Source organism: Dendrobates tinctorius, unplaced genomic scaffold (genome assembly GCF_039654945.1).
Source record: "Dendrobates tinctorius isolate UK_male_01 unplaced genomic scaffold, ASM3965494v1 ptg000069l, whole genome shotgun sequence".
In the NCBI taxonomy this organism is placed as follows: domain Eukaryota; kingdom Metazoa; phylum Chordata; class Amphibia; order Anura; family Dendrobatidae; genus Dendrobates; species Dendrobates tinctorius.
The window spans coordinates 27,191,314-27,217,698 of record NW_027361737.1 but is presented as its reverse complement, the minus strand read 5'-3'; the positions used below and the strand labels follow the sequence as shown (position 1 = coordinate 27,217,698).

At 44.1% G+C, this 26,385-nt stretch overlaps 1 protein-coding gene across 2 annotated transcripts in view; it reads right to left on the bottom strand.

Moving 5' to 3' along the window:
- The window catches only part of LOC141095311 (probable G-protein coupled receptor 148), a 40,939-nt gene extending 34,950 nt beyond the window's left edge, over positions 1 to 5,989 (bottom strand). Inside the window, exon 1 of one of the 2 annotated variants that reach the window (XM_073581270.1) lies at positions 5,880 to 5,989. The gene's annotated coding sequence lies outside the window, so the exon portion shown is untranslated. Of the gene's footprint in view, positions 1 to 5,753 lie in introns of both variants that reach the window. The other variant, XM_073581269.1, reaches the window with a different exon arrangement.
- Between the last annotated feature and the right edge of the window lie 20,396 nt (positions 5,990 to 26,385).

The window sequence follows — 26,385 nt, the reverse complement described above, 5'->3', positions numbered from 1 at the left end:
TGTGCCTTTAGTGAGGCTCCGGTGTTTTCCACCTCTCCTCAGTCGCATGATGTTCCTGATTATTTGGCGGACTTTTATGATGTATTTAGTGAGAATGAGTCTGCGTCTCTGCCTCCTCATAGGAGTTATGACTGTGCAATTGAACTGAGCCCGGGGTGTAAATTTCCCAAGGGTCGGCTCTTCAATCTATCTGTACCCAAGCACGAGGCTATGCGATCCTATATTAAGGAGGCGTTGGAGAAGGGTCATATTAGACCATCCTCGTCACCCTTAGGTGCCGTTTTTTTTTGTAGCCAAAAAGGATGGATCATTAAGACCTTGTATTGATTATCGTGCCCTCAACAAAATTACTGTTAAATATCAGTATCCGTTACCCCTGATTTCTGATCTATTCTCCAGAGTTAAAGGTGCTTGCTGGTTTACCAAGCTTGACCTCAGGGGGGCGTATAATCTTATTCGCATTAAGCATGGGGATGAATGGAAGACGGCGTTTAATACTCCGGAGGGACATTTTGAGTACCTGGTGATGCCTTTTGGGCTCACTAATGCCCCTTCTGTCTTCCAGTGCTTCATGAACGATATTTTCCGAGATTTTGTCGATAAGTTTTTGATTATCTATCTGGATGATATTTTGATTTCTCCAAGGATTGGGATTCTCATGTGGAACATATTCGGACTGTGTTCCGGATCTTGAGGGAGAATTCCCTGTATGTCAAAGGATCTAAATGCCTTTTTGGAGTACAGAGGATTTCTTTTTTGGGATTTATTTTGTCCCCGTCAACTATTGAAATGGACCCGGCCAAGGTACAGGCCATTTACGATTGGGTTCAGCCCACTTCTTTGAAGGCCCTCCAGAAGTTTTTGGGCTTTGCTAATTTTTATCGGAAATTTATAGCAAAATTTTCTAGTATTGCCAAGCCATTGACTGATTTGACTAAGAAGGGTGCTGATGTGTTAAATTGGTCTCCGGAGGCTGTTTCTTCCTTTCAGGAGCTGAAGCGAAGATTCACCTCCGCCCCGGTTTTGCGGCAACCTGATGTCTCACTTCCGTTCCAGGTAGAGGTGGATGCTTCTGAGATTGGTGCAGGAGCTGTTTTGTCCCAAAAGGATCCTGTAACATCTAAAATGAATCCCTGTGCTTTCTTTTCCCAAAAGTTCTCTCCATCTGAACGTAACTATGATGTGGGGAATCGGGAACTGTTGGCCATGAAATGGGCATTTGAGGAGTGGAGACATTGGTTGGAGGGAGCTAAGCATCAAGTCGTGGTCCTCACTGACCACAAGAATTTGATTTACCTAGAGTCGGCTAAGCGCTTGAACCCTAGACAGGCTAGGTGGGCCTTGTTTTTTACACGTTTTGATTTTGTGGTTTCTTTTCTTCCTGGAACTAAGAATGTCAAGGCTGACGCCCTCTCTAGGAGCTTCTTTGCTGATTCTCCTGTGGTGACCAAGCCTGCTACCATCTTAGGCGAAGGGGTAGTTCTTTCTGCCATCTCGCCTGATTTGAGACGTGCTCTGGAAAAGTTCCAGGAGGACAAACCTGAGCGTTGTCCCAGTGGAAAGTTGTATGTTCCTGACCAGTGGAAGAAGAGAGTGATGTCTGAAGTTCATTGCTCTGCTTTGGCTGGTCATCCAGGTATTTTTGGTACTAGAGATCTGGTGAGTCGGTCTTTTTGGTGGCCCTCCTTGTCTCGTGATGTCAGGAATTTTGTGCAGTCCTGTGGGACGTGCTCCCGGTCTAAATCGTGTTCTCGCTCTAGTGGGTTGTTGATGTCTTTGCCTGTCCCCAAGAGGCCATGGACCCATATTTCAATGGATTTCATCTCTGATATGCCTGTCTCTCAAAGGATGACTGTTATTTGGGTGATTTGTGATAGGTTCTCTAAGATGGTTCATCTTGTACCACTCCCTAAGTTGCCGTCTTCCTCTGAGTTGGTGCCCCTGTTTTTACAACAGGTGGTTCGCTTGCACAGGATTCCTGAGAACATTGTATCTGACAGAGGAGTCCAGTTTGTGTCTAGATTTTGGAAAACTTTCTGTTCCAAGCTGGGAATTCAGTTGTCCTTCTCCTCTGCTTTTCACCCTCAGACCAATGGGCAGACAGAGAGAACAAACCAGACCTTGGAGTCATATTTGAGATGTTTTATTTCTGCTGATCAGGATGATTGGGTTTCATTTTTGCCCTTGGCCGAATTTGCTTTAAATAATAGAGCTAGTTCTGCCACTTTGATGTCACCTTTTTTTTGTAACTTTGGGTTTCATCCTCGATTTTCTTCAGGGCAGGTGGAGCCCTCTGCCTGCCCAGGTGTTGACACTGTGGTGGAGAGAATGCACCAGATCTGGGACCAAGTGGTGGATAAGTTATCTCTCTCCCAGGAAAAGGCCCAGCGGTTTTCCAACCGACATAGGACCATTGGTCCCCAGTTTAAGGTTCGTGATATGGTGTGGTTATCAACAAAAAATATTGCTATGAAGGTGGCTTCTCCTAAGTTTAAGCCTAGATTTATTGGACCTTACAAGATTTTGGAGATTATTAATCCGGTCTCTTTTCGTTTGGCTCTTCCTGTCACATTTAAAATCCATAATGTGTTCCATAAATCTTTGTTGAAGAGGTTTGTTGAACCTGTTGTTCCGGGGGTGGCACCTCCAGACCCTATATTGGTTGAAGGTAACATGGAATATGAGGTAGAGAAAGTACTGGATTCCCGTCTGGCTAGACGGAGACTCCAGTATTTGGTTAAGTGGAAGGGTTATGGTCAGGAGGATAATTCCTGGGTCTCTGCCTCTGATATTCATGCCAAAAGATTGGTGCGTGCCTTTCATCGGGCTCACCCTGATCGCCCTGGTGGCGTGGTTGAGGGTTCGGTGACCCCTCCTCAAGGGGGAGGTACTGTTGTGAGTTCATTTTCCCCTTCACTACTGAGGCCCGAGGAACTCCCTCTTCTGGTAAAGAAAGGCAGTGAGCCTGATTATCAAACACCTGAGTCTGATGATGATGACTGGCTGAGTGGAGTTACTGACTGGATATAAGGCTGCCGACGCCCTTCTGCCCTGCGGGTGATTTCTCTGGGGGATCCTTGGAGACCAGTCTGAATTCCTGCTCCTCTAAAGCTAAGTTTTCTGCTCGGCCTTTTGCATTTGTGCTTAGACTTTGTTTTGCTTTGTTTTTCTGGATTTCTGCCATTCTCTGCTGGGGTGTGCTGAATTCCTTTAGCTCTGTCTTCTGAAAATACCTGAGTGCTGATTTAGTTTTTGAAGCCTAGCTGCTTCAGGGTCTTTTTCATCTCAGCTTGTTGGCTTATGTCTTTGATAGGGTTTTGGCAGATTGCAGACAGCAACCATCCTTTCCTGTTCTGTTTAGCTAGCTTGGGCCCCATCGTTTGCTCAGCCTATCTTTCTATCTGTGTGAGTGTTTTTTCATCTTGCTTCACCGTCATTATATGTTGGGGGCTGCCTTTCACTTTGGGGTCTGCTCTGGGGCAGTTTAGATTTCCTTTTCTGTCTTTAGGCTATTTAGTGCTCCGGCTGTGATCGAGGGGTCTAGGGCATCGTAGGAACCCCCCACGGCTACTGCTAGTTGTGTTGATAGGTTCAGGGGTCTGCAATCTGATAGTTGCCAACTTCTCTGGTTTTCTGGACGTAGCTTCTATTTTTGTGTCTGCCTCCTACGGTGACTCAATCATAACACCGACCCCAATGCAAGTCAATGGGGAATAAAAGTCGGCATTGAGTGGATGAATGTCATCTGCTCAATGCTGACTTTTATTCCCCATTGACTTGCATTGGGGTCAGGTTTCGGACGAAACGCCGACTTTTTTTACCCTAGTCGGACCAGTTTCATCTGAAACAAATTTTGTTTCATGAAACCCGATCCGACTAAAGTCGCTCAACTCTAGATGAGATCAATTAAGTTCCAAAAAAGTCTATTTTTGCCACTTTATAACAATATTCAAACGTTTTATCTGCTTCTTAGCTGTTTGACAAATGTAACAGTATATTACTCAATAGTGTATATTTCAATGTTAATTTTTTTCAAGAAACATTTTAGCATTTTGCAATTGTTATATACAGTTTAGTTTTAACTAGATAACTAATTGCTGTAAATTTAGGGTTCTTGTACTTGGGCATTAGCCCCATGATTTACGTGAGAGGTCTGGTTGCAAGCTATAAGATACAGGAGGACCCCCGGAGAAGACAGCAGTAGTTTGTTACTTTACTCTTCTATTTTGCTGGATACATAGCACTCAATGAGCTCTATACTGTGTGCACAGAGGCACTGGTAATGCTAATGCGATCCCGTGATACCTATGGATTGCCACTTCAGCTGAGGATCAACTGAAGCCATCCAACACTGGCAACTTTATACTCATGCAGAAGTAGTAAAAATAATAACAAAATAATTAAAATATTGAAAATAAAATAAAAAATAAACATATTTTGTATAGTCACATCTGCAAAAGCTCTATCTAGCAAAATCTAAAAAATTGTAACCCTTACGTTAAATGGCAAAAAAATCATAATGCCAAAATGCTGCTTTTTGATCCACACTCCACCCCCAAAAATACAACGAAAAGCAAGCAAAACATTGTGCATGTACCACAAAATGATACCGATGGAAAAAACAGCTCGACACACAAAAAAAAAATATTCAAACAGCTCCCTTGATAAATTAAAAACAATGTTTTGGGTAGCACAAACTACTTATCTTTTTTGCAAGTTCAGAATTTTTTTTTCAAAGTCATCAAAATTGTACTGAAATGAAGAGTCATGTTGCCAGGTCACATCAAATGAGGTAAAAGCTGTTTTTTTTCCAGTTAGTCAGTTATAACATCAAATGCAATGAGATGTAAAACATGTTCCACAAAAAACAAGAAGGGGAGGAAAAATAATTCAATTGGCCACAACGTCAAGGGATTAAGAGTGAAGTTTTACTGAAAAAAAAATTTGTATTAATTTATACATCTGGATTATTTTGTAAACTAACAGAGACTCTCATGTGAAGTATTATAGTAATACCTTCTGTCTATGGTGCACAAGACATAATTCTGCGAGTAGTTGAGTTCTCTTCATATGTTCCTATACATAGCCCTATATTCAGATCAAAAGGACCAAATGGGAATACTGATAGAAAAACATTTTCTAATTTCTACTACCATACTCTCAATGATTATCAGGCTGGGAGGTTCTTACCCTAAAAATCCCTTTATTAACTATAATTACATATTTCTTTTTTCTAAAATTATTGGATTTGACTCATTTGAGTTATCAGAACCTGTTGGTAAATAAAGTATGTGGAAAAGTTTGTTTCTAGGACACAAAGTCCAAAGACCAGCTCTGATTATTGAAATAGACCAAAAGGACCTTGAGACTGGATTAAGTTTAAGATCAGATAAGATAAATTAAGCCCAATGCAACATTAACTATTATTGACTGGAATGACGCATTTTTGGCTAGTGGCATCATTTCTAAGTTTTAGAATTTTTCTTCCCAACACAACTTGAACTTTACAAGGTTTTTCCCCCATTGCCTTTGAGATATTATCTCAATTGCCTAAAAGGTTCCGTAACAAAAACATAGCAAGTGCTCATCAAGTAAAATAAGACATAAAATTATACACCCAAAACTACACGGACACGGCATATAGAACTTATGTGACAAATAGTCTTCTTATGGATTTTACAATTAGACAACCATCATACTCGGAATACTAAGCACTATACATGAAAAGAATGCTTTACATTACTTACACCTACCTTTATTTTAGAAATTTATATTCCTGGCAAATTTGCATGAAAGAATATGGAACGCTCGTTAACAATCCATTATGACAAGAGAACTCATTAATAGTAGCATTCTTCCTTATAGAGCACAGCACTCACCTGCCGAACTGCATGGGAAATCACTTTCCCTCCAGTGCCTCAATATGTAATGAATTGGTTATCAGCAGATAACACTTTGTTGACTCATTTAGTTGACTAATGTAGTTATTGCTGGGATCTATGCAGCACCAAGGGGACATTGTCCATGGTTACTTGCTGTTCATTACATGTGTGCAAGGGTGTGCAATGTGTGCGACAGTAACACTCAGAGAGCAAACTATTTCAAATCAATGACAAGCAATATGGAAATGAATAGTCGTAAAATCCAAATAATCTCCTTCTGCATTCAGGGTGCATTCACATGGAGTTATTTTGCCGAGGACTCATTGCAAATCTGCATCAAAATCTTCGACGTGTGTGGAAGTATGGATTTGGATGCAGATTTCACCCCATGCATTGCAGTGAAAATCGGAAGCATAATTGAGATACTGCAAATTTAAAATTCGCACTGTGTATCAATTTTCTGCAGCGAATAGATGAGCTTTGATAAAATGTTATCCTCTTTGCTGCTAATTTAACAAGATATTCAGGAGTAGCGTTGCGCAATCTCCTAGATGTTCGGGTTTGGCCAAACATTAAGAGCAGTACCTGAACCCGAACTGTGACCCAATTCATATGAATGGGGGCCCAAACATCCATTGATTGCCATGCTGTCATCTGCACAACAGCGTGGCAAACATTGCCTGTGATCAACGGTAAGATCATTACCGCCGGTCAGAGAGCTAAGGTTCCCAGCAGCTGTGACCGGCAGTAAAAAGTAGAGATGAGCGACGTTACCTTTTTCGGGTCGAGCCGGGTTTCATGAAACCCGACTTTCTCAAAAGTCGGGTCGAACGAAATCGGCCGATTATCATGAAAAGTCGAAGGCCGACTGAAACACGAAACCCAATGCAAGTCAATGGGGAACCAAGATCGGCAGTGAGTGGAGGACAGGAAACACACCTACAGTGCCCATTTTAATGCCAAAAACATCAATTCTTATTACTTAAGCTTGTCAACCTTAATTTACTTCATAATAATAGTTAGGCATTGAAAACTGGGGGCTATTTGGCTAAAGTTGTGGGGGGGTAGGGCTAGCTCCAGATTTTCGTGGGCCCTGGGCCAAAGAGTGTCACTGGGCTCTTTTAACACATGCCACAATTCATGATCCTCTGATACGGCAGAGAAATAGCAGTATAGTACAATGAAAAATACAGTACTTCTCTTCTTACATCTCATGACTGATATCCATTTTAAATTCTCCAATAGCTCCAAAAACGGACAGTATATTACTCCATACAGTATTATGGCCACTGCATAGTGCGCTATACAGAGTAAAGAGGCCCATATATTTCTCCATACAGAATCATTGGTCCCATATAATGTTTGAAACAGTATATGATGAGCTCCACATAATGCTACAGTATATGTTGGTCCCCATGGATGAAGCTCCACTGTGTTATGGGCCCAAATAATGCTCCATATATAATGGGCCCCATTTCTAATGCTCCAGTGCATAATGGGCCCTGTAAATGCTGCTCCAGTGTCTGATGTCGACCTTTGGTATGCTCCAGTGTACGGTGGGCCTCATATATCATTCTCCAGAGTATAGTGCTCCCCAAAAATAGCTGTCCCAACATTGAAAACAATTAAATAAGTCTCCTCGCTAGGGAATCACTGTACTAGTCTGGACTCCTCGTCGTCCCCATCTTCCATCTCACTGCACTTGGACTGTTTAGGCAGAGGGCATACAGACGTGATGTCATTGCGCTTTCTGACCAGAATGTCACTGTCAGGAAACGCGGAAGATGTCACGGCGGTGGAGCAGGGAGAGGTAAGTATTTCAACTTTGCAAGTGCTGTGATCCTGAGCAAGCAGGGGGGGCCCACTCGTTGGCGACGGCACTGGCACAGGGCCCCTCATAGTACGGCGGTGTGTCTGACGGCAGGTGGGCCCTCCCACCGGCAGAGACACTTTTGCATACTATGAGGGGCCCTGTGCCAGTGCCGTCGCCCATGAGTATGCCCCCCACCTGCTCAAGGAACCTGCACTTTCATCTGCACCTTCCTCTTTGTCACCGTGTAAGGTATAGTATGCGGGAAGGGGAACCTGAGTTTCATCAGGGTCAGATTCTGGCTGTGTAGAGTGCGAGGGGAATGTAGTGGTATGGGTCAATGTACCAGCAGAATCATCTAGCAGTGGCTGGGCATCAGGGCACTTGTGGCGCCCCCAGGAGTACAGTCGACACAGTGGCATTACCTTCCTCCTAGGGAGTGTGATGTCATGCTTGGGAGCAACGAAGGATCTCTCTAGCAGTTAAACCAACACGCAACACAGTTCCCACTCCAGGCCAGCAGGGAGACCTCTGAACCTGACTGCTGAGGAGCTGCTCTCTGTGGTCGGGAGGAAGAAAGTTAGGGTAGTCTGTGAAGGGAAGGGGAAGTGTGTGGACATGAGAAGGGGAGCTGGAGGATGAGCAGAGTTAAGGCTCACGCCTAGCTGGAGCGCATGGTCGGGATTCCGGTCTCTGAGTTTGTAGGGACACTGACGGTCCTGCAGCAGAAACCTTAGGAAGTAGCAGCTGTAAATGCTCTGTTCCCAACTAAGGCTCGGAGGCCCCAGCAGTGATGTGTGTGAGCCAGAAGGAAAAGGCTATGGCTGCCTGCCATACGAGAAAGTTCCAAAAGAGAGTCAACAGGGGGAACTTCAGTGAACTCAGTACTGCGAGTACCTCAGATAAGCGCTAGAACGGAGGCCACACTACCTATCTGCAGAGAAAGAATTCCAAATTTGCTTCCAGGCTGACCAACTCCTCCATCTGTACTCTGGGTCCTGGACGGCACTTACCAAGTACGGGTAAAGGAACTGCACGACTGTGTCTGTCATGTTTCTCCTGCGCCTGGCGCACGGCTCTGCTACATCCAGCACTGCACACCATCTACCAACTCTTTCATCTGCCCTGCGACTACGGCCCTACCTGTGCAGGGCTTCTACATCTTAGCTGCACCACAACATCTGTCCCAGAGAAGCGACACTGCAGCGCGGGTCAATCTGATCAGAAACCACAGGTGGCGTCACATATCATTCACCTATAAACGTTATTCACCCCTTTGCATGGACGCCCAGGGCCACAGAACGGGTCATCACCACCAATGTGACACATCCCTCTGAGACACCGGCCCGGTACCGATTAACCCCACTGCCCTGGCTGGCCACCCACACTCCATGTCAGATTCATCTTGAACTGGGGAATTCACGATTTGACTTGATAACCCAGGCATGGTATGTGAGAAAGAGCTACATGGACTAATGTGAAGTGTGGCCTGCTGCATCATTCACTTTTGGTGGGGGTGAAGGACACAAGGAAAGGGGTTCTTCCTGACCAGGAGCCAGCACTTGACGACTCAGTGCTTGCATTTTTTGAAACTTCAGAAGAGGAGGGCATATTTGCTGGAGTCTGTTTCGGCAATGTAAGCCAAAACCAGTTCCTGATGCTCCGGCTTTAAAAGCGGTTAACCTACTCCCAGAAAAGGTAGCCTTCCAGGTGTTCCGGAGGCAGACCATAACGCAGGCTCAACACCTCCTGACTTAGCTGCTATTGTGCTTTTGCCACTACCAGCAGATGCACCACCACCATCAGCACCAGCTGGTCCCCCCACGCCCACGTCCGCAGCCTCTTCCACCAAACTTCAAAATGTTGCAGAAAATGAACCCAAAATAACATCAGATATATGGTACTGTATCAGAAGCGTACAGCTCTATACAGTCAAAGGATGATTGTCAATCTCCCTATATATACCATCAGTCACACAGAGACGCTCACAGGCTCAGTATGGATTAGACAAGAATATAAAAAGTAGAAAAAGTGTACAGTATCATCAGATAGCAGGTATATATAGTATAGTTTAAAGATTCTAAATCTCCGTAGATATTTCAGGAGGCAGACACAGACGCTCTCAGGCTCAGTATGGATTACAACACAATATAAAAAGCCGTAAAACGGTAATGGATCTGAAGAGTACAGCCAGCTGTACACAGTGTAGGGGTCATTGTTGTCAATCTCAGTATTTATTTCCACAGTCAGAAAATAACTCTCACTTGGTCAGTTTGGATTAGACCAGAATATAAAAAGCAGTAAATGGGTAATGTATCACAAGCGTAGAACTGTATACACTAGTGTTGGGGTAATTTTTAAATGTACATCTAAATTGCAGGAGTAACCCACAGACTGTCACACGCTCAAGATGGATCACACCACAATATAACAAGAAGATCCGCAAGAAATAATCACACATGTGGGACAATGTTCCAGGTGTCAATGATATACTTAGAGTGGTGGGTGGAGGAGGACTTCCTGGCAGAAAGGGTACAGTATCACCAGATACCAGGTATATATAGCAAGAAAACAATTCAACACACACACTAGTATCATACTTTTAGTAATATATAATTATAAAGGAATATCCAATATTTATGATACTATAATCGTGGACAAATAAGGACTGATCGTGAATAAAGATACACACAAAACAAAAAGAACGATCCAAAAGTCCAGCAATTAATGTGAAAAATTCATAAAAAGTTCTTTTTTATAATGGGAACATTATAATAAAGAACTTTTTATGAATTTTTCACATTAATTGCTTGACTTTTGGATCGTTCTTTTTGTTTTGTGTGTATGCAGGTATATATAGCATAGTTTAAACATTAAAAATGTACGTCTACATATTCAGTAGTGTTGAGCCACCCCGCTAGTGTTCCAGTTCGTTTTGGTTTGTCGAACACAAGGCAAGTTCGTCGAATATTTGTCGAACGTTCGACGAACAACGTCGAACACCATTGAAAATAATGGCAGGCAAACACAAACACATGCAAACACATAGAAAACAATTACAAAACACCTTTAAAGGTGTCCCAAAGCAGACAAAATGCTCAGAATACAAAAATAACATATGGAAAACGGCAGCTACATATACATTAGAAAAGAGGTGGAGGAGTAAAAGGAGGAGGAGACACAGATATAGGCACGTCATGCCCTTATGAAGTCAAGAAAGGCTGGAATAAAAATGTAAAATACCAAAAAAACAGTAAAAATCTGAAATCGAAGATGATCATATACCGTCGGATTTCCACCATAAATTAGGCCAACTGCCGATCGGGCGGCGTTATTCCCATGAACCTCCGAACAGCGTCCATAAAGGCAAAGTGTTTGGTTTCCAGGGTCAGAAATGAAGCCTGCGGCTTAATTCGACTCCACCCGGGAAACCTCAACCATGCCAGCTACAGAAAAGATTGACAGATTGCAAGCTAGGTTGATTCTGTGGGTGGTGGTGCTAGCGATTTGTCAGCTTAATTCCATTAACGAACGAGACTCCGGCATGCCCCCGCGGTACGCGTCAAGCTTACTAGAGGGACATGCGAGGCTCTGGCACGCGAGATCGATCAATAACAGGTCTGTCATGCCCTTACATGTCCGGGGCTGCATGCGCGCTACACTGAAAGGTCCAGCGTGTGTCGCTTACAGGTGCAGATAACCCACTGAACCCCGTTAGTGATGGGGATCTGGGATTACAATTCTTCCCCGCGAGCGAGGATTTCCCAGTAAGTGCAGGTCAACCGGAATTCTGGAATTAGGCCTAACCGGCATTCCAGAAAAAATTAAGTGTCCAAACCACAGGTGCTGTAGCTTGCTTAACAGCAGGGCTCCCTATGCTGAGTAGCACGCAGTTCTTACATAAACAGGCGGCATAGCTTGGTTCACTGGTGGGTTCCTCTGCTGAGTAGCAGACAGTGCTACAAGGCCCAAATGGATTTTCTGGACAAGATGCGGTAAAAAATAATTAGAAACACACACGGTGTAGCTCCTTGACAGGTGAACTACACCGCTTGCTACCACACACCGCTACTATGCCATGAAACAGTCTATTAACATTGAAAACCATTATTAATGTGAAAATGAAGTTACGCTTTTGGTGAACGAACCGTTCTCGAACGGAACCTCGAACAGCCGATTTTTAAGCAAAGTGTTCGAGTTCGAAGAACGGCTCGAACACCGCCCAAAACAGCTGGAATTTTAACTTAGCGAACAGGTCGACTCGAACACCGCTCATCTCTAATCAGGAGGCAGACTCAGACGTTCTCAGGCCCAGTATGGATTTGACAAGATTGTAGAAAGTTGAGAAAGGGTACAGTATCACCGGATAACAGGTATATATGTAGCATAGTGTACACCTGAAAAACCTATGTCTATATATCAGGAGGCAGACTTAGAGGGTCTCAGGCCCAGAATGGATTTGACGTGATTGTACAAAGTTGAGAAAGGGTACAGTATCACTGGATAACAGGTATATATAGCATAGTTTAATCATTAAAAACCTATGTCTATATATCAGGAGGCAGACTCAGAGGGTGTCAGGCCCATTATGGATTTGACATGATTGTACAAAGTTGAGAAAGGGTACAGTATCACCGGATAACAGGTATATATGTAGCATAGTGTACACCTGAAAAACCTTTGTCTATATATCAGGAGTCAGACTCAGAGGGTCTCCGGCCCTGTATGGATTTGACGTGATTGTACAAAGTTGAGAAATGGTACAGTATCACCGGATAACAGGTATATATGTAGCATAGTGTACACCTGAAAAACCTATGTCTATATATCAGGAGGCAGACTCAGAGGGTCTCCGGCCCTGTATGGATTTGACGTGATTATACAAAGTTGAGAAAGGGTACAGTATCACCGGATAAGAGGTATATATGTAGCATAGTGTACACCTGAAATACCTATGTCTATATATCAGGAGGCAGACTCAGAGGGTCTCCAGCCCTGTATGGATTTGACATGATTATACAAAGTTGAGAAAGGGTACAGTATCACCGGATAACAGGTATATATGTAGCATAGTGTACACCAGAAAAACCTATGTCTATATATTAGGAGGCAGACTCAGAGGGTGTCAGGCCCAGTATGGATTTGACATGATTGTACAAAGTTGAGAAAGGGTACAGTATCACCGGATAACAGGTATATATAGCATAGTTTAAACATTAAAAACCTATGTTTATATATCAGGAGGCAGACTCAGACGGTCTCAGGCCCAGTATGGATTTGACATGATTGTACAAAGTTGAGAAAGGGTACAGTATCACCGGATAACAGGTATATATAGCATAGTTTAAACATTAAAAACCTATGTTTATATATCAGGAGGCAGACTCAGATGGTGTTAGGCCCAGTATGGATTTGACATGATTGTACAAAGTTGAGAAAGGGTACAGTATCACCGGATAACAGGTATATAATAGTGTACACCTGAAATACCTATGTCTATATATCAGGAGGCAGACTCAGAGGGTCTCCGGCCCTGTATGGATTTGACATGATTATACAAAGTTGAGAAAGGGTACAGTATCACTGGATAACAGGTATATATGTAGCATAGTGTACACCTGAAAAACCTATGTCTATATATCAGGAGGCAGACTCAGAGGGTCTCCGGCCCTGTATGGATTTGACATGATTATACAAAGTTGAGAAAGGGTACAGTATCACCGGATAACAGGCATATATGTAGCATAGTGTACACCTGAAAAACCTATGTCTATATATCAGGAGGCAGACTCAGAGGGTCTCAGGCCCAGTATGGATTTGACGTGATTGTACAAAGTTGAGAAAGGGTACAGTATCACCGGATAACAGGCATATATGTAGCATAGTGTACACCTGAAAAACCTATGTCTATATATCAGGAGGCAGACTCAGAGGGTCTCAGGCCCAGTATGGATTTGACGTGATTGTACAAAGTTGAGAAAGGGTACAGTATCACCGGATAACAGGTATATATAGCATAGTTTAAACATTAAAAATTTGCGTGTATATTTCCGGAGTCCGACAAAGACACTCACAGCCTCAGTATGGATTAGAAAAGAATCTAAAAAGTAGAAAAAGGGTTATGTATTCGAAGCGTACACCAGTATACACTGTTGGGGTATTTTTCAATCTTCATATAAATTTCAGTCTCAGTAAGACAGTCCAGACTCTCCGCAAGAGGAAACGAGATGGATACAAGTACAGACGGAAAGTCGACAGATTACAGAAATTCTGGAATTACTAATCACGGTAAAAACTCCCGGGAAAATTCTCAGAGGCGATGCTGACCCTCAATTACTTTGTCTGTGGAGACAGCGAAAACAGTTCTTGTGAAGAAAGGTTTGCTGTATCGCAGTACCATGGAACCCATCACCGTTACTCATCTCCATCAAATTGTGATCACAGGGACAGATGTAGACATTGTCCTCACTGCCTATCATGATCTGTCAGGTAACTTTGGAGTGCAAAAGACACAAGCCACAGGCCGTAGGCGATTCTATTGGATTGGCATGAGAGGACACATTTAAAAATGTGGGCAGGAATGTCACACATCTGTGAGTCGGAAAACCGTGAAAGCTGATGATAAACCACCACTGCATCTCATTGTGAGTCAACATCCATAACAAATTCAAGCCATTGATCATCTGAAGATAGAGCCCAGCAGGACAGGGCATAGCTACCTCTTAACCGTCATCTATCATTTCACCAAATTTGTATTGGCAGTCCCAGTGAAGTATTTAACAGGCCAGACTACACAGTGGTGGAGCAGGGAGAGGTAAGTATTGCAAGTGCTGGTGCCCTAATCAAGCAAGGGGCCCACTCGTGGGCGGCGGTACTGGCACAGGGCCCCTCATAGTTCGCCGGTGAGTCTGATGGCGGGAGTGCACCCCCACCATCAGAGATACTTGATTCTACTATGAGGGACCTTGTGCCAGTGCCGTTGCCAAAGAGTGTGCCCACCCACCTGTCCAGGGCAACGGCACTTGCATGAGTGCGTGCGCCAGGTGGTGACCCCGGCCCTGTGGGGGGAGGCAGCCCAGTTAGGGAGGTGGAAAAAATGGCATATGTTGATGTTGGACATTCAGCAGCTGCAAATGGAGTAATTGGAGAAGTCCGCGGAAGAGGAGGACAAAAGCAAGCCATTTTTCTGGCAACCTACATGTCAGCAGGGGAGGGTGGGACAAAATCCTTTGAAACACATGCATGGTTCGTTTTAATGAAAGTTAGATCATCAACATTTTGGGTCGACAGACGGGTCCTTTTTTCTGTCAGGATTGATCCAGCAGCACTGAAGATTCGTTCAGATAACACACTAGCAGCAGTGCAAGCGAGCTCCTGTAAGGCATATTGTGCCAATTCAGGCCAGGTGTCAAGTTTACTGGCCCAATAGTCAAAGGGGAATGACCGGTGAGGGAGAACATCGATATGGGAGGAGGAGTTTGTTACCATAGTTGACAACTGCTGTCTCCTGTCACTTTCGATCGATGCAGTATTACCAGTCGTGTGAGCGGTACTTGAAAAATCAGTCCACAACATGGTAATGAAACCCCTGTGTCCAACGCCACTTCCGCTGTGTGCACCACGAACACCTCTTCCATGTTGCCCCCTACGGCTCATTGGAAAAACATCACCACCGCTGTGTGCTGGGAATGCCTCAAACAAACGGTTTACCAGAGTTGCTTGTTTGTTAGCCAATATTAGCTCTAGGTTCTCCTGTGGCATGATGTTTTGGAATTTGCCTTTATAGCGTGGATCCAGGATGCTGGCCAACCAGTAGTCGTCATCGTTCATCATTTTGGCAATGCGGGGGTCCCTTTTTAGGATCTGCAAGGCATAATCAGACATGTGGGCCAATGTTCCAGGTCTCAATAATACACTGCGAGTGCTGGGTGGAGGAGCACTTTCTGGCAAATCAACATCCCTCCAGTCACACACAAACCCTGTACCTGACCTTGCCACACCAACATTTTTTCTTGCCCCCTGAGAAGCGTCCTCTTCCCCAAAATCATCATCCCCATCCTCCTCCTCTTCCTCTTCTTCCTCCACCTCGTCCACGAGACTTCCCTGAGCAGACAATGGCTGACGGTCATCAAGGCTTCCCTCCTCCTCTTCCTCCTCGGCTGCAGACGCCTGCTCCTTAATGTGCGTCAAAGTTTGCATGAGCAGAGGCATAAGTGGGATGCTCACGCTTATGATGGCGTCGTCTGCGCTTACCAGCCGTGTGCATTCCTCAAAACACTGAAGGACTTTACAGAGGTCTTTCAGCTTCGACCACTGCACACCAGACAACTCCATGTCTGCCTGCAAACTGCCTACCCGTGTATCCTCCCACAAATGAATTACAGCCTGCCTCTGTTCACACAGCCTCTGAACCATGTGCAGGGTGGAGTTCCACCTTGTTGCAACGTCGATAATTAGGCGGTGCTTGGGAAGGTGGAGCAATCGCTGCAGCTTCTGCATACGACTGGAGTGTACGGGCGACCGGTGGATGTGCGAGCACAGTCTTCACACCTAATGGAGCAGGGCTGGTAACTCCGGATAATTATTGAAGAAGCACTGCACCACCAGGCCCAGGAGAGATTACACCTCAATGTAACAGGCTGAAATTGGATGGTGTATGACAAGGTGGAGGGTGTCTATAGGATTGGTGAGAATTTGAATCTCACTATAGATCTGAGGATGCAGAACTATTGTCTCAGGCCCAGGAGAGATTACACCTCAATGTAACAGGCTGAAATTGGATGGTGTATAACAAGGTGGAGGGTGTCTATAGGATTTGTGAGAATTTGAATCTCACTATAGATTTGAGGACGCAGAACTATTGTCTCAGGCCCAGGAGAGATTACACCTCAATGTAACAGGCAGAAATTGGATGGTGTATGACAAGGTGGAGGGTGTCTATAGGATTTGTGAGAATTTGAATCTCACTATAGATTTGAGGACGCTGAACTATTGTCTCAGGCCCAGGAGAGATTACACCTCAATGTATCAGGCTGAAATTGGATGGTGTATGACAAGGTGGAGGGTGTATATAGTATTAGTGAGAATTTGAATCTCACTAGAGATTTGAGGACGCTGAACTATTGTCTCAGGCGCAGTAGAGATTACACCTCAATGTAACAGGCTGAGATTGGATGGTGTATAACAAGGTGGAGGGTGTCTATAGGATTGGTGAGAATTTGAATCTCACTAGAGATTTGAGGACGCTGAACTATTGTCTCAGGCCCAGGAGAGATTACACCTCAATGTAACAGGCTAAAACTGGATGGTGTATGACAAGGTGGAGGGTGTCTATAGGATTGGTGAGAATTTGGATTTCACTAGAGATTTGAGGACGCTGAACTATTGTCTCAAGCCCAGTAGAGATTACACCTCAATGTAACAGGCTGAAATTGGATGGTGTATGACAAGGTGGAGGGTGTCTATAGGATTGGTGAGAATTTGGATCTCACTAGAGATTTGAGGATGCTGACAATGATGCTCTCTGTCCAAGTATGGATGCAGGCAGCCTAATAAGCAGGACTGCTGCACACACAAAAGGGTGGAAAAATGAACGCTTGGTAACTGTGCAGAAAAGAGGAAGAAGAGTATTTTTGCTTTTAAAAAAACAGTTTGCACAGCAGTGTGCAAACAGGAATTCAGCTATCAGGGAGCCTTATAAGGCAGCCTAATAACCAACAGAGCTGATGCACAAAAATAGAGCCTCCCCTGTCACTGCACACAAAGCGTTGTGTTGTAAGTGGAAATCGCTAACGGCAGAAGCAGTTTTTGGGTTCTTCTTCCCTGCCTAATGCTCTCCCTTATTCTGAATCAGCAGCAGCAACCTCTCCCTAATGCTAAGATCGGCGTTCACGCCCTTTTATAGCCCCTGTGACGCCACACAAAGCCAGCCAATCACTTGCATGCCCTTCTCAAAGATGGTGGTGACCGATGCCTATGTCATCGCATTGTCCACAGTGTGCGTCCTCCATCATTGGCTGAAAAAGGGCGCTGGAAGCATCTTTTGAAACGGGACTTTGGCGCTCTGGTCGCCGACCTCAAGGCCGACCTCACGCTATGGTCGGGTTTCGATTCATGAAACCCGACTTCAGCGAAAGTCGCCGACTTTTGAATATGACCGACCCGTTTCGCTCAACTCTAGTAAAAAGTTTACTACCGGTCACAGCCACAGGCCACAGGCTTCAATTGCTGTCGCTGATAACGGCGAGAGTAAGAGCTGCTGATAGGAGTATTCATCAGCAGGCGTTTGCACTATAAATAAATATATTAAAAAAAGTGGGGTTTGTTCTATTTTTGATAACTAGCCATGCAAAACTGATAGCTGTGGCCTGCAACCCTCAGTTGTCAGCTTTATCATGGCTGATTATCAAGAATAGAGGATTCAGATGCTGTGTTTTATAATTATTTGAAATACTGTAGGTATTGGGAATTAATCAAATTATCCTGGGAAGTGCATTCCAAAGAATTGGCGCAGCACATGAGAAGTCTTGGAGACAGGAGTGGGAGGTTCTGATTATTGAGGATTTTAATCTCAGTTCATTAGCAGAGTGGAGGGCATGGGTAGGGTGGTAGACTGAGACGAGGGAGGAGATGTAGGGTGGTGCTGAACAATGGATCACAAGGTGGGTGACAGTGATAAGTTTATGCTGAATTCTGGAGTGGATGGGTATCTAGTGCAATGACTGGCACTAGCTAGAGGCATCGGTGTAACGATTGGTGAGGAATATGATCCTCGCTGCATCATTTAGGACAGATTGGAGAGGGGAGAGTTTGGTAAGAGGAAGACAGATTAATAGAGAGTTACAATAGTCCAGACGAGAATGAATAAGAGAAACAGTAAGAGTTTTTGCAAAGTCGAAAGTAAGAAAAAGGTAAAGGTAAGAAAAGGTTGAATTCTAGAGGTGTTTTTGAGATGTGACATGAGCAAGCGAGTGATCAGATGTAAGGTGTAAACCTAGATGTACCATAATTACTTAAAATACACATGCAACTGTGTTAGCCTTAAAAAAAAGCCTTGCGATAAACTGAAACATTGCACTTTTTAATGACTTTGGAGAATGCTGATGTCCTATTGCAATTTGTTGAACTGCAGGATGGATGCTAACAAACCCTCTTTCTAGGTTTTGCATCTTGACTGGTAATATCGACAAGTAAATGGCTTCAAATAGGCAAAAAGGTGTTTCCAAAAATTCTTAATTTACCAACTTCCTTGAAGCAATGCAGTAAGAGTTACCATTACAATAAGATATTTTTGCATACTGTAATGACAAATTATTTTTAAAAAAAAGCACAAAACTGCAAATGAAAAAATCCACTGAGGAAAAAATTGGATCGATAACACAGGTATGCAAAATTTGGATTTATGAAAATTGTTTCAAATCCAATGCTGATTCACGTGTTTTCTTATGCCCTGAATTAAAAAAAAACACTTCTATTTTTAACTATCACGTATATATTTTCCACAAAATATGCATGAAATTACATACAAGCGAGATGAACAAGAAAAATCTTTATTGTAGCTAAAAATGTTCACTATATTATATAAAAAAAATGTATTGAACATTCAGGTAACTTTAATGGAAGTGAATTCTTGCTCCTTTTCTTTTTCTCTTCAAAGCTTCTCTTGATACCTTTTCTTTTATAGATAGCCTGCGGATCTTCTCTGTGAAGCATCCAGCAGTAGTCCCCCATGATGTTCACATTCCATCTACCTTGATATGTTCATTTCATCTCCTTGATATCCTAATGAAATCTTTCTCCTTGCTCTTTTCTTACAGCACTAAGGTTTTCAGGAAAGTAGTCCAAATTGCAATGTAAAAAAATGTAACTTCAAACTCATCAGACAGCCAAAGGCTTTTAAACGTTTCAGCATGTTCTCCACAATGGACTTAAATTTTGAATCTTTGTTGTTTGGATCTTTGTTGTTACCTAGATATTCCTTCATGAATTCTTTAAAAGAATCTCAAGCTCTTTTCTCAACAGCTTTCATTTTTGTCTCAAACACAATGTCTTTCATGAGTTTTCAAATATCCGAACCAAGAAAAAAGGCTTTCTTCAGTTTGGTTTCGGACAGTCATTGAAACTTTCATAAACTACTTCATTAGACCAAGCTTAATGTCTATTGGTGGCAGGAGAACTTTAGTGGGATCAACTAAACATTCCGCAAATACTGTATGTTCTTAAGTCCAGACTGCAAATATGTTTTCATTGGCCAACTTTTTTGGCTCCAGTGATGTGTCGTATCCCGGCTGTTCCATTCACACAAGAACAATGGCCCATGGAGTAAAGAGAGAACTTTCAGATCACCATATATTGACTATCCTTGAGAGTTGATAAGTTTCTTAAGAATAAAGTCTAAATTCTCATAACTTTCCTTCATGTGCACAGAATGCCCTACATGCATTGAAATATGCTGTGAGGAGCTGACCACTTACTAAACACTAGTGGACGAATGGACGTAGAGTGGAGTCCACAGCTCTACTGGTTGCTGACTTTTTCTAGCACGGAGCACCAGTTGTGTTGATATTATTGTATTTTATTAGAGAATTACTTGCTGTGTTTTATTAGTGATTTGCATGCTTGTCAGTTTAACCTCAGGAATCAATGTTTCCATAGATCTTATGCTTACATAAGGCCAAACCCAAGAGTATTAATCAAGGAACACAAGCATTCCATTGTTCTTCCAGCCAATAGTCCCATTGTGTGGATGGAGATTGTAGACCAAAGGGAGCCATCAATAAAGGGGGTCTGACAAGCAAGCAAATCACTAATAAAACACAGCAAGCAAATCTCTAATAAAATACAATAATATCAACACAACTGGTGCTCCGTGCAAGAAAAAGTCAGCAAATCCAACCAAGGACAACATCTGCAAGGAGTTTGTATGTTCTCCCCGTGTTTGCGTTGGTTTCCTCCGAGTTCTAAGGTTTCCTCACACATTCCAAAGACATACTGATAGGGATTCTAGATTGTAAGCCCCAATGGGGACAGTGATGATAATGTATTTAAAGCACGGTGGAAATAATGGCGCTATATAAATGAGTAAAATAAATAAAAAATAAATAAATGTAGTTCCAAGTGATGGGCTTATGGAATATGCTTCATTCTTTGAGCTAAAAGGAAATATTTAAGGGGGAGGGATGAAAAGAAGCCACATGTTTAGTCAGGCAATTTGGAGAGTAACTTTGAAGGGAGAGGATCAAGGATGACGTCCTAGACACATGGATGGATGATCTATGGAGTTTGGAAATAGGTTATTGGCAGGAGGGGTATCCATGAGCTATGGTCGTGATATCCATTGCATGGAGGAACATAAGCTGTGTCTGCACTATACCGTCCGGAAATACCAAAAGCTGTGGGCCAACCAAAAGTTGGGAGACAGTGGGTATCACCTGGTACGGGGGCAGTGGAACTTACAATTCCAATTCGGGAACTTGTGGTCTGAGAGCATTGCATTTTGGCCATCTACCGTATTTTTCGGACTATAAGACGCACCGGACCATAAGACGCACCCCAATTTTCAGTAGGAAAATAGGGAAAAAAAATAAAATAGGGGAAAAAAAAATGTGTCAAATGGGGGTCCGTCTTACAGTCTGAATTCAGCTTACCTGGGAAGGGATCCGGCACAGGTGGAGAAGTAGTCACAGGGGTCATTCAGTGGTCCAGGCTCGTGCGGTGGCGGCTCTGTGCTGGGGCAGGTTGGTTGTGCTGGGGCAGCTGCGCTGGGGTAGGGGCAGCTGTGCTGGGGCAGCTGTGCTGAGGCAGGGGCAGCTGTGCTAGGGCAGGGGCAGCTGTGCTGGGGCAGCTGTGCTGGGGCTGGGGCAGCTGTGCTGACGCAGGGGCAGCTGTGCTGGGGCAGGGGCAGCAGTGCTGAGGCAGGGGCAACTGTGCTGGGGCAGGTGGGCTCTGCGGTGGTGGCAGCTGTGCTGGGGCAGGGGCAGCAGTGCTGGGGCAGGGGCAGCAGTTCTGGGGCAGGGGCAGCAGTGCTGAGGTAGGAGCAGCTGTGCTGGGGCAGGTGGGCTCTGCGGTGGTGGCAGCTGTGCTGAGGCAGGGGCAGCAGTGCTGGGGCAGGTGGGCTCTGCGGTGGTAGCAGCGGGCGGCGCTCTGCGGTGCGGTGGTGGCAGCGGGCTGTGCTCCGGTGCAGGGGCCGCGGCTCCGCCGGCATTTCTTCGCAGCCCGGAGGCCCCCGCAGTTCCCTTGCTGGCCACCGCCATGTTGCGGTGGCCTCCGGGAGCATGGACGCCGGAAAGATGGCCACCGGTCCGGGGGGACAAGATTCAAATCTCGGCAACGAGATCTCGTCCCCCGAGATCTCGGGACGAGATCTGATCCCGCGCATGTGCCGTCCCCGGACCGGCGGCCATCTTTCCGGCATCCATGCTCCCGGAGGCCATCGCAACATGGGCTGCGAAGAAATGCCGGCGGAGCCGCGGCCCCTGCACCGGAGCACAGCCCGCTGCCACCACCGCACCGCAGAGCGCCGCCCGCTGCCACCACCGCACCGCAGAGCCCCGCCCGCTGCCACCAGCCACCAGGTTAGACCGTGTATTGCGACCATAAGACGCACCCCCCACTTTCCCCAAAAATTTTGGGGGGAAAAAGTGCGTCTTATGGTCGGAAAAATACGGTAAATAGATTTGTTGTACAACGATGGACATAAGGAATAAAAAATAGTTGTATCATTAACCTGCCTAGGTGATTATTACAACCCACAACTTCAGATCTTCACACATACTGCCATTGTGTAGAAGCACAGCTTTCAGACCTTTTGTACTCTCTCACATCGTATTCAATGTAAAATTTTTCCATCAGCCCAGGAACATCATTGCAATACACTACAGCACTGGCCTGGAAAGAATGTAAAGAATTCTTGTTTTCTCCTTCTGTAACATGAAAAACAGGTACCAGGAGCTAGCAGGTTCTTTTCCTTTAGTCTAGAACCTAAAAGTACTGCAGAATGTTTAAGAAGGATCAAGCCCTGACTAAATTATTGAATTTGAGCTATGAAAAAAGCTATGGCTCCTTGGCACTAGCGTGAAAGTCTTAGTCAGAATCCTGCTCTTCATGTTCTGAATCTTCTGAATCAGACATATCTTGAAGTTTATCTGGAGGTAAAGGGACAGGTATTCCTGGACCGCGAAGCACCAGGCAAATTGCTGACAGAAGGTCCTGGTATATCATTTCCTTCTTATTTTTAAGGCTGAATCCCTCCATGTTGCACATACAAAAGTAGCAGTCAGACTGCAGAGACCTGTGTGCGGATGAGAGATGATCTTGGTGCAATTAACTGGGACGATATCCTGAGACATAAAAATACACAAAGAAAATGGGAGACGTTTATTAGCATCCTGAATAGGACCTGTGCACAATATATACCGTATGGGAATAAACATGCTAGAAATAGGAGGAAACCACTATGGCTAAATAGAGCTGTAAGGGGCGCAATAAGTGACAAAAAGAAAGCATTTAGAGAATTAAAGCAAGTAGGTAGTGATGAGGCATTAAATAAATACAGAAAATTAAATAAATTCTGTAAAAAGCAAATCAAAACAGCAAAGATTGAGACAGAGAGACTCATTGCCAGAGAAAGAAAAAATAATCCCAAAATATTCTTTAACTACATAAATAGTAAGAAACTAAAAAATGATAGTGTTGGCCCCCTTAAAAATAGTCTGGGTGAAATGGTGGATGAGGATGAGGAAAAAGCCTATATGCTAAATGACTTTTTTTCAACAGTATTTACACAAGAAAATCCCATGACGGATAACATGATCAGGGATAAAAATTCTCCATTAAATGTCACCTGCTTAACCCAGCAGGAAGTACGGCGGCGTCTAAAAATCACTAAAATTGACAAATCCCCGGGCCCGGATGGGATACACCCCCGAGTACTGCAGGAATTAAGCACAGTCATAGACAGACCATTATTTTTAATCTTTAAGGATTCCATATTAACAGGGTCTGTACCACAGGACTGGCGTATAGCAAATGTGGTGCCAATATTCAAAAAGGGGACAAAAACTGAACTTGGAAATTATAGGCCAGTAAGTTTAACCTCAACTGTGGGTAAAATCCTGGAGGGTTTTCTAAGACATACTATACTGGAGTATCTGGAGAAGAATAACCTCATGACCCAATATCAACATGGGTTTACAAGGGACCGTTCCTGTCAGGCTAATCTGATAAGCTTTTATGAAGAGGTAAGTTCCGGACTGGACCAAGTGAATGCAGTGGACGTGGTGTACATGGACTTTTCAAAAGCTTTTGATACGGTGCCACAAAAAAGGTTGATACATAAAATGAGAACAATGGGGATAGGGGAAAATATGTGTAGGTGGTTTAAGAGCTGGCTCAGGGATAGGAAACAAAGGGTGGTTATTAATGGAGCACACTCGGACTGGGTCACGGTTAGCAGTGGGGTACCACAGGGGTCAGTTTTGGGCCCGCTTCTTTTTAACATATTTATTAATGACCTTGTAGGGGGCATAGAGAGTAGAATTTCAATATTTGCAGATGACACTAAACTCTGCAGGGTAATCAATACAGAGGAGGACAATTTTATATTACAGGAGGATTTATGTAAACTAGAAGCTTGGGCTGATAAATGGCAAATGAGCTTTAATGGGGATAAATGTAAGGTCATGCACTTGGGTAGAACGAACAAGATGTATAATTATGTGCTTAATTGTAAAACACTGGGCAAAACAGTCACTGAAAAAGACTTGGGTGTATGGGTGGACGACAAACTCACATTTAGTGGCCAGTGTCAGGCAGCTGCTGCAAAGGCATATAAAATAATGGGATGCATTAAAAGAGGCATAGATGCTCATGAGGAGAACATAATTTTACCTCTATATAAGTCACTAGTGCGACCACACTTGGAATACTGTGTACAGTTCTGGTCTCCGGTGTATAAGAAAGACAAAGCTGAACTGGAGCGGGTGCAGAGAAGAGCGACCAAGGTTATTAGGGAACTAGGGGGTCTGCAATACCAAGACAGGTTATTACACATGGGGTTATTTAGTTTGGAGAATCGAAGGCTTAGGGGTGATCTTATTACAATGTATAAATATATGCGGGGACAATACCAAGACCTTTCTAATGATCTTTTTACTCTTAGACTTGTGACGGGGACAAGGGGGCATCCTCTACGTCTGGAGGAAAGAAGGTTTAAGCATACTCACAAACGCGGATTCTTTACTGTAAGAGCAGTGAGACTATGGAACTCTCTGCCATATGATGTTGTAATGAGTGATTCCCTACTAAAATTTAAGAAGGGACTGGATGCCTTTCTTGAAAAGTATAATATTACAGGGTATATACACTAGTTTCCTTAATATTGCGTTGATCCAGGGAGCTAGTCTGATTGCCGTATGTGGAGTCGGGAAGGAATTTTTTTCCCCAATGTGAAGCTTACTGTTTGCCACATGAGGTTTTTTTGCCTTCCTCTGGATCTACATGTTAGGGCAAGTTAGGATAGGATATGGGTTGAACTAGATGGACTTAAAGTCTCCCTTCAACCTTAATAACTATGTTACTATGTTACTATGTAAGCAGTACCTTCCTGCCTCCCACAAATCCCGTAATAACAAAACACTGACAAGCATGGATGGGTTGAACAGGTCGGTCACAGTTTATTAATAAGCAGAGAGAGGAAAGTACAATTCGCAACGGTCTCTTAGCTGGAAGTCCCGTCGCTGACCGCTGGGCAAGGAAACTGATTTGTCCCTGCAGTCTGGCAGGCACGGTACTGTATAAGGAATGTGCATCTGACTGCAGAGCCCCCATGTAATTAGGTTAGAAAAGAACTCTGTGCAGTGCTGCCTCCCCCTCCCACTACTCCCCCCAGGTGATGCTATAATTAGGACGCCCAACTGACCAACAGGAAGAAGGAGGAAGGGGCGTCCGGCCACACCCTCAGGGGTTAAATTCAGGTGCTAGGGTCGGGGACTTCCTCTTCCTCCCCGACTGACCCTTAAGGGGGTTTTACACATAGCGAAATCGCTAGCAATATCGCTAAAGCATCACCGATTTGGTGACGCATCGCTGTGAGATCTGCCTGTTTGGCAGCTCACTAGTGACCATTTAGCGATGCACCAGCGATCCTGACCGGGTCATATCGTTGTCGGGATTGCTGGTGCATCGCTAAATGTAAAGGGGCCTTTAGAAGCTTTTAATGGCATCACCTGGGGGGAGTAGTGGGAGGGGGAGGCACTACACAGAATTTCTTTCTAACTTATTTACATGGGGGCTCTGCAGTGAGATGCACGTTCCTTATACAGTACCGTGCCTGTCATCACTATGATTTTGTGTTTCCCTCCAGATCATAGGCACACCATAACGAAAGCTCTTTTTCTTTCCTTTAGACCACTGTCATAGTTACTCTACACAGACAGAACACACTGGAGTCCACAATTTGTCCTGATCACCTTGTTTTACACCAAAGTATGTGTTATACCCTTTTCTAATCAAGTCCATGATGTTCCTTTGTTTTTTCATTACTACAAAACAACCGCAAAAGTGGTCAGGTGAATTACGACACCCCCTTATAGCTATTTTCTATCACTTTGTTAAAAACAGAAGCTCTACAACCACTGAGTCCTGAAAGCAATGGTGGTAAGTACACCACCACACTCTTATGAACTTTGAAAAAAC